This window comes from Charadrius vociferus, unplaced genomic scaffold, assembly GCF_000708025.1.
Source record: "Charadrius vociferus isolate BGI_N301 unplaced genomic scaffold, ASM70802v2 scaffold115, whole genome shotgun sequence".
In the NCBI taxonomy this organism is placed as follows: Eukaryota; Metazoa; Chordata; class Aves; order Charadriiformes; family Charadriidae; genus Charadrius; species Charadrius vociferus.
Window position 1 is genome coordinate 471,662 of NW_009648636.1, and position 10,431 is coordinate 482,092.

Consider the following 10,431-nt stretch of genomic DNA (forward strand, 5'->3'; position numbering starts at 1 on the left):
CAAATTGGCCTGTGTCAGCGGTCTCCTTGTAGGAAAAATATTCCTGGGCTATATGATAACAAGCAACACTGTGTCATAACTGAATAAGGTATATAAGAAGTCGGACGGTGTTATGTTTATTAAGACAATGCATTGACTGGGTGGTTCTTTAGCCAATACTGCTAATTAACAACTCGGCTACATGTGCATGTACTGAACTGACAATGAGTTTTGGAACCTTATTACGTGATTGTTTCCCTACTGTTTTTCACATTATTTTACTTTTGGGGTTGGAAGTATGCATGTTCTTCTGCTGTAGCAAAAACATGGTGGTATAGACATTCAGCGTCTCCACAAAAATAGTGAGATGGTAAAATATTGTTCATTCACATAAAAATGAAGAACAAGCATATTGAAAAAGTATGAACAGTGCATTATGTAAGGTACTTTTTGACTGTCATATAAACTCAGAAAGTTTTCATTAATTAGTACACTCACATGGGCGGTAAGTATCAAACTACAAATCCCTGCTCCGACATACTAAGATTAAATCTTCTCACTGAAGACGGTTTCTTAAAGGTTTTAATACGGGCAGTATAATTTGGTGATGAATACTAGAATGCTAGTTAGTGTGCTGTTACAAAGTTACATAGAGTAAGAAGATTTTTTGAAATCGTGTTACAGAATCTTTGAGAGAAAAACATAAAGATATCCCATGGGCCTGTCACCCCATGCCACACGTGGCACCCTAGAAAGGATGGGAGGGAGAACACTCCAGGCATTACAGAGTATACAGCATAAGACAGGGTAGGCACTTCTGGCCTTTTGGTGTAGGGCAGTCTCAAAACACAGACAGAACAGGACACCTCTTGTTAACCTTGAGTGTAGGATTTCTGTTTCTGACTGGAATACTGTGTATATGGTAACAGATGTGTTCGCACAGCATAGGGGATGCTGGTTTACTCCTTTTACAGTAGGCACCCAGGAGTTAGCCAACAGTGAGCACAGGAGGCCTGGTAAGGACACTGTGGTAGAAACAATTAATTGAGAGCGGACAGCGTAGTGTGTACCAGCTCCACAGGAATGTACACTGCTGATCAGCTCAAAGGCATATTCTGATTCAACGTGAGGCACCTGAATGTCACAAAGTTTTTGATTCACTCCTTACTGAGGGCAGGTTAGAAAAATACAGCAACAAAGTTCCACTACCACGTTGTCCTTCTTATAATATGGGTCAACTTGATTCTTATCCTTGCTCTGTTTTCCCATCCCCGTCTCACTTGCTTTTCCCTTCTTTTTTCTTGCAGTTGCATTTTCTTGCTCAGGAACATGGTACCGCACAGAGAGATGCCTGTCAGTAGGCAAGACACCTTGTGATGGGCCACCACTTCAGGTGCTGCTCTGGGAACGTGATCTACAAATGAGTAAGTTTAAACCTCCTCCTCATGCAAAATTGCAGGTTTTGTCTTTGCAAAGCAGGTAGCTGCAACAGTTCACCGTGCTGTTGTCCGTCTTGCCAATATATTGCGAGCAGAAAGAGGTGCTCCCTCTTCCAGAGGCTTTATGCTAGGGAAAAGGAAAGAAAGCAGATCTCTATTTCAAGTTTTATAAATAGAAAGTCAGTGGCTTCATTACCGTGCAGTTCAGATGTTATGCTGGGCAGTCCTGCAACTATTCTAAGCAGTTATGTATGCAAGGCATTGCACATTTGTTGATCACTCCGTGAAGCAAGGCACCGTGTGGTGATAGTGCCAAACTGTAGGACGTGATCTGTTTGAAATTGTGCCACATATGCAGTGCCGCATCCGTGTTCACATGCACCTCCATTACCTGAGGTGTGTCAAACAGCAGTTGTCCGCACAGCAATGGGAAAGCTGGTATTCATCCTTCCCCTCAGCAGTCTTCATTTTGGAGCGAATTGCGTTACTACACATTTGATAGACATCCTGGAGCAGTTTAAGTAGTGTTGTTGCGATGTTTCCATACAGCCAGCCTCAAGAGGGAGTCAGTGGGTTACTGTGATACAGCGAAGCTGCCTAATCCTACAGGTTTGGTGTTCCTTGGGAAAATAAAGCTCTGACTGAGCACACCCAGGGGGAAGCGGAATTTGTGCACACAGCCTCTGTAGACTGTGATGCAGCAGTAGCCCTCGTGAGGGCTGGTATGAACCTTCTGGAATGAGATCCCGCAGCAGCTAGGAAGCTGTTGCTAGACTGGTGTGTGTCAGTACCACAATAAATACCGCAGCGGTTGTCCTAATGTTCTGAATGATTCTGGACAAGGTAAAAGAAATTTTTAAGACTTGGGCTTTGCCCTCACATTATTCCCTATCATTTGTCTTCAATTCTTTTCAGCATTGTTTGCCATTGTATATAACCACTATTCTCAGCATGGACTGAGACGCTCTGGGGCATCCACTTTATAGCCATGTTAGAAGATAGTACTTTATTTGGTTTCCTGACAGTTTCCTGACTGTTAAGAATTATGAAAAATACAATATTTAACTATAAGTGTCTGTCTGTATGGCTATTCTTTCCATTGACTCTGTGATTATAGTGGCTGACACTTGATAATGTGATTGCCAATACTATATTACTGGCTAATAAGAGAGAGTTGAGGACCTGAACATTACTTTGGTACACACGTGCCAGGAAGCATGACACACATCCGTTGCAATCTATACATGTCATTTGTTCTATCAAGTGCCTTATGAGACAGGTTAATCTTACAGCCAGTGAATGTCTGTAGTAATAAGTGTCATTTTGACATGAAGTTCATCCAAATATGTGAGTATTCTGGCACATGGGACTATAGCAGGTTTCCACACATACATGACACAGTAGTGGAAACATGATGTGTGACCAGATAACTGAGATTATGGCAAGTGCCTCCAAAGAATTATTTTACACTGGTAGGTAATCATATATAGACTTGTCAGACCTGGTGTTATATCAGAGCTAGATATCTTGGTGCCTAGGGAAGTTTATCCTGCTCTAACTTTATAGCTGGATGTTCTAAATTAATAGCTGTTAAATGCTGAAGAACAACATCATTATTTGCAACTATTTGGGTAATACCTAATGACTCTAGGAATGTTCTAGTTGTTTCATCCCTACAAAAGAAAGAAAATGCAGGCACTGTAAAATTTTAATTAACAGCAAGAGCTGGAATCAGAAGAAAAGCAGAGGGAAAATAGGCCTCAGTAAGTTTCAGTACACCACTTGCCTTGAATAATGTCACGCGATGAAACAAATACTCATCTATCCCCTTCATTTGATCTGATTCCAGGTGGTATAATACGATTCCCCCCACCAACCCTCACTGGTAAGACCTTGCTGCTAGTGACTGGGAAAATCTGATATTGTACCAAGTTACCATCCAGGAATTTAATGCATTTTTCAGCTGCTAGTCTTTCTTATTCTGACAGTTCTTTCCACCCTTTGTCATCACAATCATTTTATTGTGTTGTTCATAGGACAAAAGAATCAAATGTAGATCCATAATTTTTGTAGTTCCATAATCTTTCCAAATAAGGCCTACTACAACACTTGCCCATTTGTCTGATGCATTTAAAAGTAAAAAGTATTTTTATATCACCTCTTCATGCAGTCCAAATTTCTGGACAGAAATTTTCAGAGTTTTTTGAGGACTACATTTTAAATTAGGTGAATTCTCATGGGTTATTTCCAAGATTAGCTTGTTTTTCCTACTTTAAAAATGTTCTCAAAGCAAACATGGAACAAATGCATTGTATGTGAAACAGCTACTGAGGAAGGCGGCTATTTCCTACATCTAACAAGTGTAGGAAGCATCTTGAATACTACTTTCATTCTTAAAAAGGATTTTTTATTTAAAGATGTCTTCACCTAAATGTGTGCTGAATTAAGAAAGACTGAAAATGAAATTAACTGGAAATGTTTCAAGATAAGAGGATTCAGCAGCAGTGAAGGATTCCAAATGTAGGCAGAGGACCTGACTTTGGAAAGGGAAAGTTTTGCCAAAAAGGGTTCATCTAGGTGTCCTTCACAGTGCAAAGAGCAGGATTCATAGAATCACAGAATTGTTGAGGTTGGAAGGCACCTCTGAACATTATCTAGTCCAACTCTCAAAGCAGGGTCAGCTAAAGCAGGTTGTCCAGGACTATGGCCAGTTGGGTTTGGAATATTGCCTCGGATGGAGACTCCACAACTCCCCTGGGCAACCTGTTCCAGTGTTTTACCACCCTCACAGCAAAAAGTTGGGGTGTTTGTGGGTTTTTTTGTTTGCTTGTTGTTTTGGGTTTTTTTAATGTTCAAATGGATTTCTTTTTTTGTATTTCAGTTTGGGCCCATTTCTTCTTGCTCTTTCACTGGGCACCACTGAGAAGAGACTAGCTGTCTTCTTTACTCTACCCTCCTCAGGTATCTATATACAAAGATACTCTCCCACCTTCTCTGGGCTGAACAGTCCCAGGTCTCTCAGCCTCTCATTAAATCACAGAAACTCCAGTAACTTAATTATCTCTGTATCTCTTTGCTGGACTAGGTCTCGTACGTCCATGTCTCTTGTACTGGAGAGCCCAGAACTGGGCTCAGCACTCCGATGTGTCACAGAAGTGCTGAGTAGAGGGAAGGATCACCTCCCTCTCTCCGTCTGCTGGCAGTGCTTTCCCGGGATGCTGTTGGCCGCCTTTGCCCCAAGGATGCACTGCTATCTCATGTTCAACATGTTGTCCACCAGGACCCCCACATCTCTTTATGCAAAGTTGTTTTCCAACTGGTCAGTCCCGAGCACGTAGCAATGCATGGCCTTATTCCTTCCTAGATACAGGACTTGGTGCTTACCTTTGTTGAACTTCATGAGATTCCTGTTTGACCATTTCTTCAGCCTCTTGAGGACCCTCTGAATGGCAACACCTGCTGTATCAATCACTCCTCCCATTTTTTTGTCACCTGCAAATTTGCTGACTGACCTCCAGCTCAACTTTGTGATGCTGGTCACAACCCTTTAAGCCCAGTGGCTCCCTGACCACTTATCTAGGCTGTAATTCATCAATTTGCCAATGAAGATGTTAGAGGAGTGAGTGTGGAAAGCCTTGCTGAAGATAAACAATATCAACTGCTCTTCCCTCATCCATCATGCCAGTGATTTCATCATAGAGGGCTGTCAGGTTAGTCAGACATCATTTCCCTTTCATAAATCAATGCTGACTATTCTAAATCACTTTTTTGTCCTTAATGTTTTTGCAAATGGTTTCCAGGATTATTTGTACCATCCCCTTCCCAAGGATAAAGGTGAGGCTGACTGTTTTGTAGCTGGGTGGTTTGAGGGACTTCTGGAGGAGCACACTACAGCTGAAGCTGGCTAGCGAAGCTGTCTATACAGCAGCAGACAACCACTGTTTTGTTTATCTCAGGTATTGCACATGCGCACAGAGATTTGACTCCAAGTTCCTTATCTGTCTAATTATATCTACTACAAAAGGCAGATTTTGAAAGTAGAAAGGATCTTTTTAATGGATTCTCAATGTTTCTTACGCTTTTCATATCTGAACATGTGTGTCAGAATCAGGCTGTTGTATCAAATCTTGTCGTCAATCTCATTTTTTAAATGGTCTTGCTTAACAGTCGCTATCAGTCATGATAGACATGACCCCTTATTTCTCAACAGTTAGCAATAATTTTGAGTAGTACCTTCTCTGTCAGTACCTTTACGGGTATTTGTAATCTGTGCTGATTTCCTATGATAAGCAAATTTACCTTACTGAAAAAAAAAAGAGTGATTTTTTTTTTTTAATAGAGATTCTGTTTTAATTGACAGTCTAAGGATATCAGTGAGGCAAGTTACGTAAGGACAGGTAATGTCTTTTATTAGACTGACTAGTAGGTTAGAAAAAAGAAGGCAGTATTTGTTAGGCAGAAGCGTTCTTGTGGAATTGTTGACATAGTTTTAGTCTACGCTAAATTTCAGATAAAACCAAGACAGGGAGAAGGTAAGATCACCATTTGTTAGCAACAAGCCCAAAGATTTCTTCAGTGTACTCTCTGTAGAAGATTTCAATGAGTTCTAACTACCTGAAAGGTTTTCACAAGGGATAGTATTATTTCTGAGGATTTTGAAGAACAAAGGCTTGGCCTGAAATTGTACATTCATGAGATTCTGTGTTCTCTTTTTAAATTTTAATGAGTGCTCTCAAGTAAATTTACCTATGAATTACCAATTAAGACATTCTGAAATGTAAGTGTTGTAACCTTTGAAAAGGCCATTCTGTACAAAATGAATGGGGGAAGAAGCTTATTACAAACTGGGGAAAAAGTCTCTCTGCAGCTGGGAAGATACAGCTGGTACCCCCATTATTACTTAGGAGCTGGTGAGGTCTGCAGTGAGTATTTGGGAACTTGCTGAGGGGGACCCTCAACTCCAGTTAGACAATAAATTGAGGCTCTTTGCTGGATGGGGTTTTTGCTGTACTGTCGAAAACACACCAGATACATGTTATCTCTTCATCAGTGTTACATTTTGCATATTTTCAAAGCATTCTCTTAACTGCAGTAAACATTGGGGTGTTTGCCTTTGATTTAGATCTGATGTGATTTTCCTGCTCTAGTAATGCTTCATCTCTGCTTTTCCCCCACATCTTCTGGTGTGTGGGCTCAGACTGATTTTCAGGTAGTGGGCAGCAGTTGTTAACAGAGCTACGGTTATTAGAAAAGAAAGTTCTGAACATTGCAGATAAAATACAGTTAAATTAAGTAACTATATAAGGAAAATGCCCTCTTCTTACAGTGAACAAACAGAATTAGCACTTGCTCAAAATAAAGACAGCAGCTTGAGAAGGAAATTTCTAGCAATAACTATCGAAGCAGTTTATGTCCCATGGAGACAGACCTGCCAGTTGTTGAGCCTTTTGGCTAATTAACACTCCTGCCCACAGCTGCAGTAAATAAGGCTTGGAAATGGCTCCTCTGCCAGGTGCTCTGTAGGTACTACTTCAGGGGTTTGGTTGCAGTATTCAAACGGCTTTTTTGAGTGCTCTGCTGAGGATAGTTGTGGGTTTTTTTATTTTTTCTCTTCTTTTTCCTGGTGGAAAAGCTTAAGTCTTCTTTACTTCAAGTAAGTAAAACAAAGCTCATATGGGACCTAGCAGTAAGGTATGTTTATGCTGCTTAATAATGTATATGTGAATGTTATTTTCTAGGCATACACAGAACTTTGTGGTTTGAACAAGTAACAGATTAATCTAGCTAATGGTTGCTTTAAAAAGTATTGATTTGGGGTTTTGGTACATACTAAGTTTGAGGCCTTTACAATTGCTTTGTTATGTTTCCTTAAAAAACTAAAGCAAGTGATTATTTTTTAAACAGGTTTGATGCTATTTGTCTAGTTGCTGTTTGTGTATCAGAGAATGCTGATGCTTTTGAATTCTAATTAATTCTGATGTACTTAAAAATTAGAGTTTTAAAACTCTGACAAAGTCTGTAGCGTGTCAGAGCTAGAAAACACTTGTATCTGCACCCTTTACATGAAGGAAAATGGGGGCTCTAGAGTGCTGCATTTTTGTTTATTATGGGACTTCCAGTGTTACATCCTTCATCTGTTTTGCCTATGTTCCTGAAAGTCTTCTGATACCTTCTGCTTTCTTAACAGTTTAATTTTAGAGAGAAATGATTATGAGAAATTCTGTCTATAGAAAGTTGTCTTTTGCTGTACAAAAATAACTTGTGATTCCTAATGGCTTCAGTTGAAACATATGCAGAAAGAGCCCTGTACTTATGATGCCTTATAAATCAGGGAAAGTTAAGTTTTTCTTGTCATCAGTGTTTTGATGCATGACTTGTAATCTTGATTGTTTGGGTTGGCAACTTTGTGTTAGCCCAGTATAGTAGTAGCTTTCTGGAAATATACCTTAGTTTTTTATAACATACTGTAGTTTTGTTACAAATATATGTGTCTGGTCTGAAAGTGAACCATTTTCTTTTTTTTTTTTTCCTATAAAGAAAATAATTTGATTATTCCCTTCCACTGTTCGTGCTCCTATTAGCTGTGCTTGGAAATCTGTTACAAAACGGATTACTTCTAGTTGTCTGATACAGATAGTGAATTAACATTGAAGAGCACAGAGCATGTGATGAGCTTGTTCTGTCATGGATAAATAATGCACATGAAAATTGAGTGCTGGTAGAGAACTCTTATTTGTCTGGTCCTCTTCCTCCTACGCCAGTTTTGTTTTTATTGTGTTGGATATCTTGGAGCTTGAGGCTTAAATCTTCAGTGCGGAATATCCTTTCCATACTTGGGGGCTTCTGTTTCATGGTTGGTTTGCCTTTGGAACAGGCTGGTGATACCTTTGCAGCGGAGGGAGAGAAGGACTTGTCAGGCAAAGTGTTATCGTCTAAGGAAATACTACATGTGAAATTCTAAAAATGGGAAGTAGTGTAACTCCTAACAGCGAGAAAACACTGCATGAGGAAAGTACGAAAGCAGACGCTGCCTGTTAAAGTGAATGGGTTTTGTATTGTTGAATTACTTGGAATGGTAGGAATACCAAACTGTGTGGGAGTATTGGAGAAGTGTGATAAAGGGAAAGAATAGAAATGACTTCTAGAAATGTGTCGAGTAACTTGCACAGCTGCATTTTCTCCAAATAATGTCAAGTTCCCATTGGCCAACTATGCAGTGATTCGCAGTGGCAATTTATGCTTGCTTTTATGATTGAGATGAATCCCAAGAGGTAGAGAGAACAGGATGAATTTTAGAGAAAGGTTTTGTAAAAGGGCATCACAAAACAAAGCAGAAAGGCTTTTTAGTGAGAAAGATGTGATAGAGATTTTTTTTTTATTGCCTGCTTCCCATTCGTATAGAGTTCAGCGTGGAGACATGAGTCTTCTGTGTATGATCTTAAAGATCCGGATGAGGAGCTAACACGTAGTCCCCTTGGTTTGAGGAGTCAGGAGAGATGTAGGGACAGGAGGGACGGACACCATGTGGTAACCTACTAAAAATCCAGGTTAAGAAGGCTACGGTAGTCCATGGTACCTAATATATAGGATTAAATACAGATGCAAGAGTGAAAAGATACACTTATTTTAAAAAAATATTATTGGTTGAATGCACTGAATGCATGAGCCTTAAAACTGGGTGCTTTGAGTCAGTAATGCCTTGTCTTATATCCAGGTCCCTATTTACCACATGTACTGTCAGCTGCGGTGTCTTTGCTGAGCTTGAAACTCTTAAAAATAGTGCTCAAGCCTGAAAAATAGGACAAAATAGCAGAGTTGGCTTTGATCTGTAAAATAACAACTGAGGAATTAGAATTGTGTTGCAAAAATACTTATTTCTGAACTGACAGTGGAGCACAAAGTGCTATGTTTTTCCAATTTATTTGAAAATCACGACTTTGAGAGAACTATGGTTTTATTAGACAACTTACGCTTCGTATTCATGCTTTCATGGGAAGAAGCGATGAAAAAGCAAAGAGCTGAATTATAGTTGAGCTTAGATCTAAGAAAGATAAAAGAAGATGTAATGTGGAGGGGGAAAAAAAAAGCAGTTTTGAGGGTCAACTAGTGGGAAATTAGTGCTCCTTGTGAAGTACTTTGTCTTTTAGTATAAGTGGAAGCTGCTCGCTCCTGTGAGTGATGTTTTTTCAAGTATTTCATTCAAATCTAATAGCTGCTCTGATATATTTTCCAGTGACACTAAGCAATGTGTATACCGCAGTACAAAGGTACAGAGATCCCACTTTTGACGTAGGAGATCTCTCGTGTCCTGGATAGGAGAAAAATCAGTGGAATGGTGAATTGCCAGCTGTGCAAATAGGTGGTCAATCGCAACATCTGCCCAGAGGGTTCATTTGCTACAGCCTTCGTGGGAAAGCACTGCGCGCCAGGTGCGGTTGGGTGCAAAGGCAACCCTTCTGCATCCTCTGCTGCAAGGGGAAGTGTCACGGGCTGAGAGCAGATTGCTGCTGCACAAGCATGATTTTAAAAAAAACTTTTAAATGCGCCTTTCCAACAACAACAAAAATCAAAGCATTTGAGACATTTGTTATTGCCTCGTGAAGTGGGTGTCATCGCGGTCAACTCATTGTTACAAATTTAGAGCGCTTCTAAGTGAAACCCTTTGGGCTCATACAGCCAAAAACGAGGAGGACGTGACGCTCGGGATTTTTGAGCGGAATCCGTTTAGTTTGTAGGACGAAGGAAACGCGGCCGCTGTGCGAGAGCACGAGAAACACCGAGCAGGCTGTCCTAAGCAAAGGATGCCACCTACGGAAGGCGGAGAGAACCGCCGCCTCGTGCGAGTCACAGGGTCTCCTCCAACCAAAACCATTCCTCGCAGTAATTAGTGGGTTAAGGTTAATGAGGTCCCGCTACCGGCGCGGTGCGGCCGATAGGGGCCGCCCTCGGCCCGCGCTCCCCGGCGCCGCCGGCCCGGGCGGGACCACGGCCCCGGGGGGGGGGGGGGGGGAGG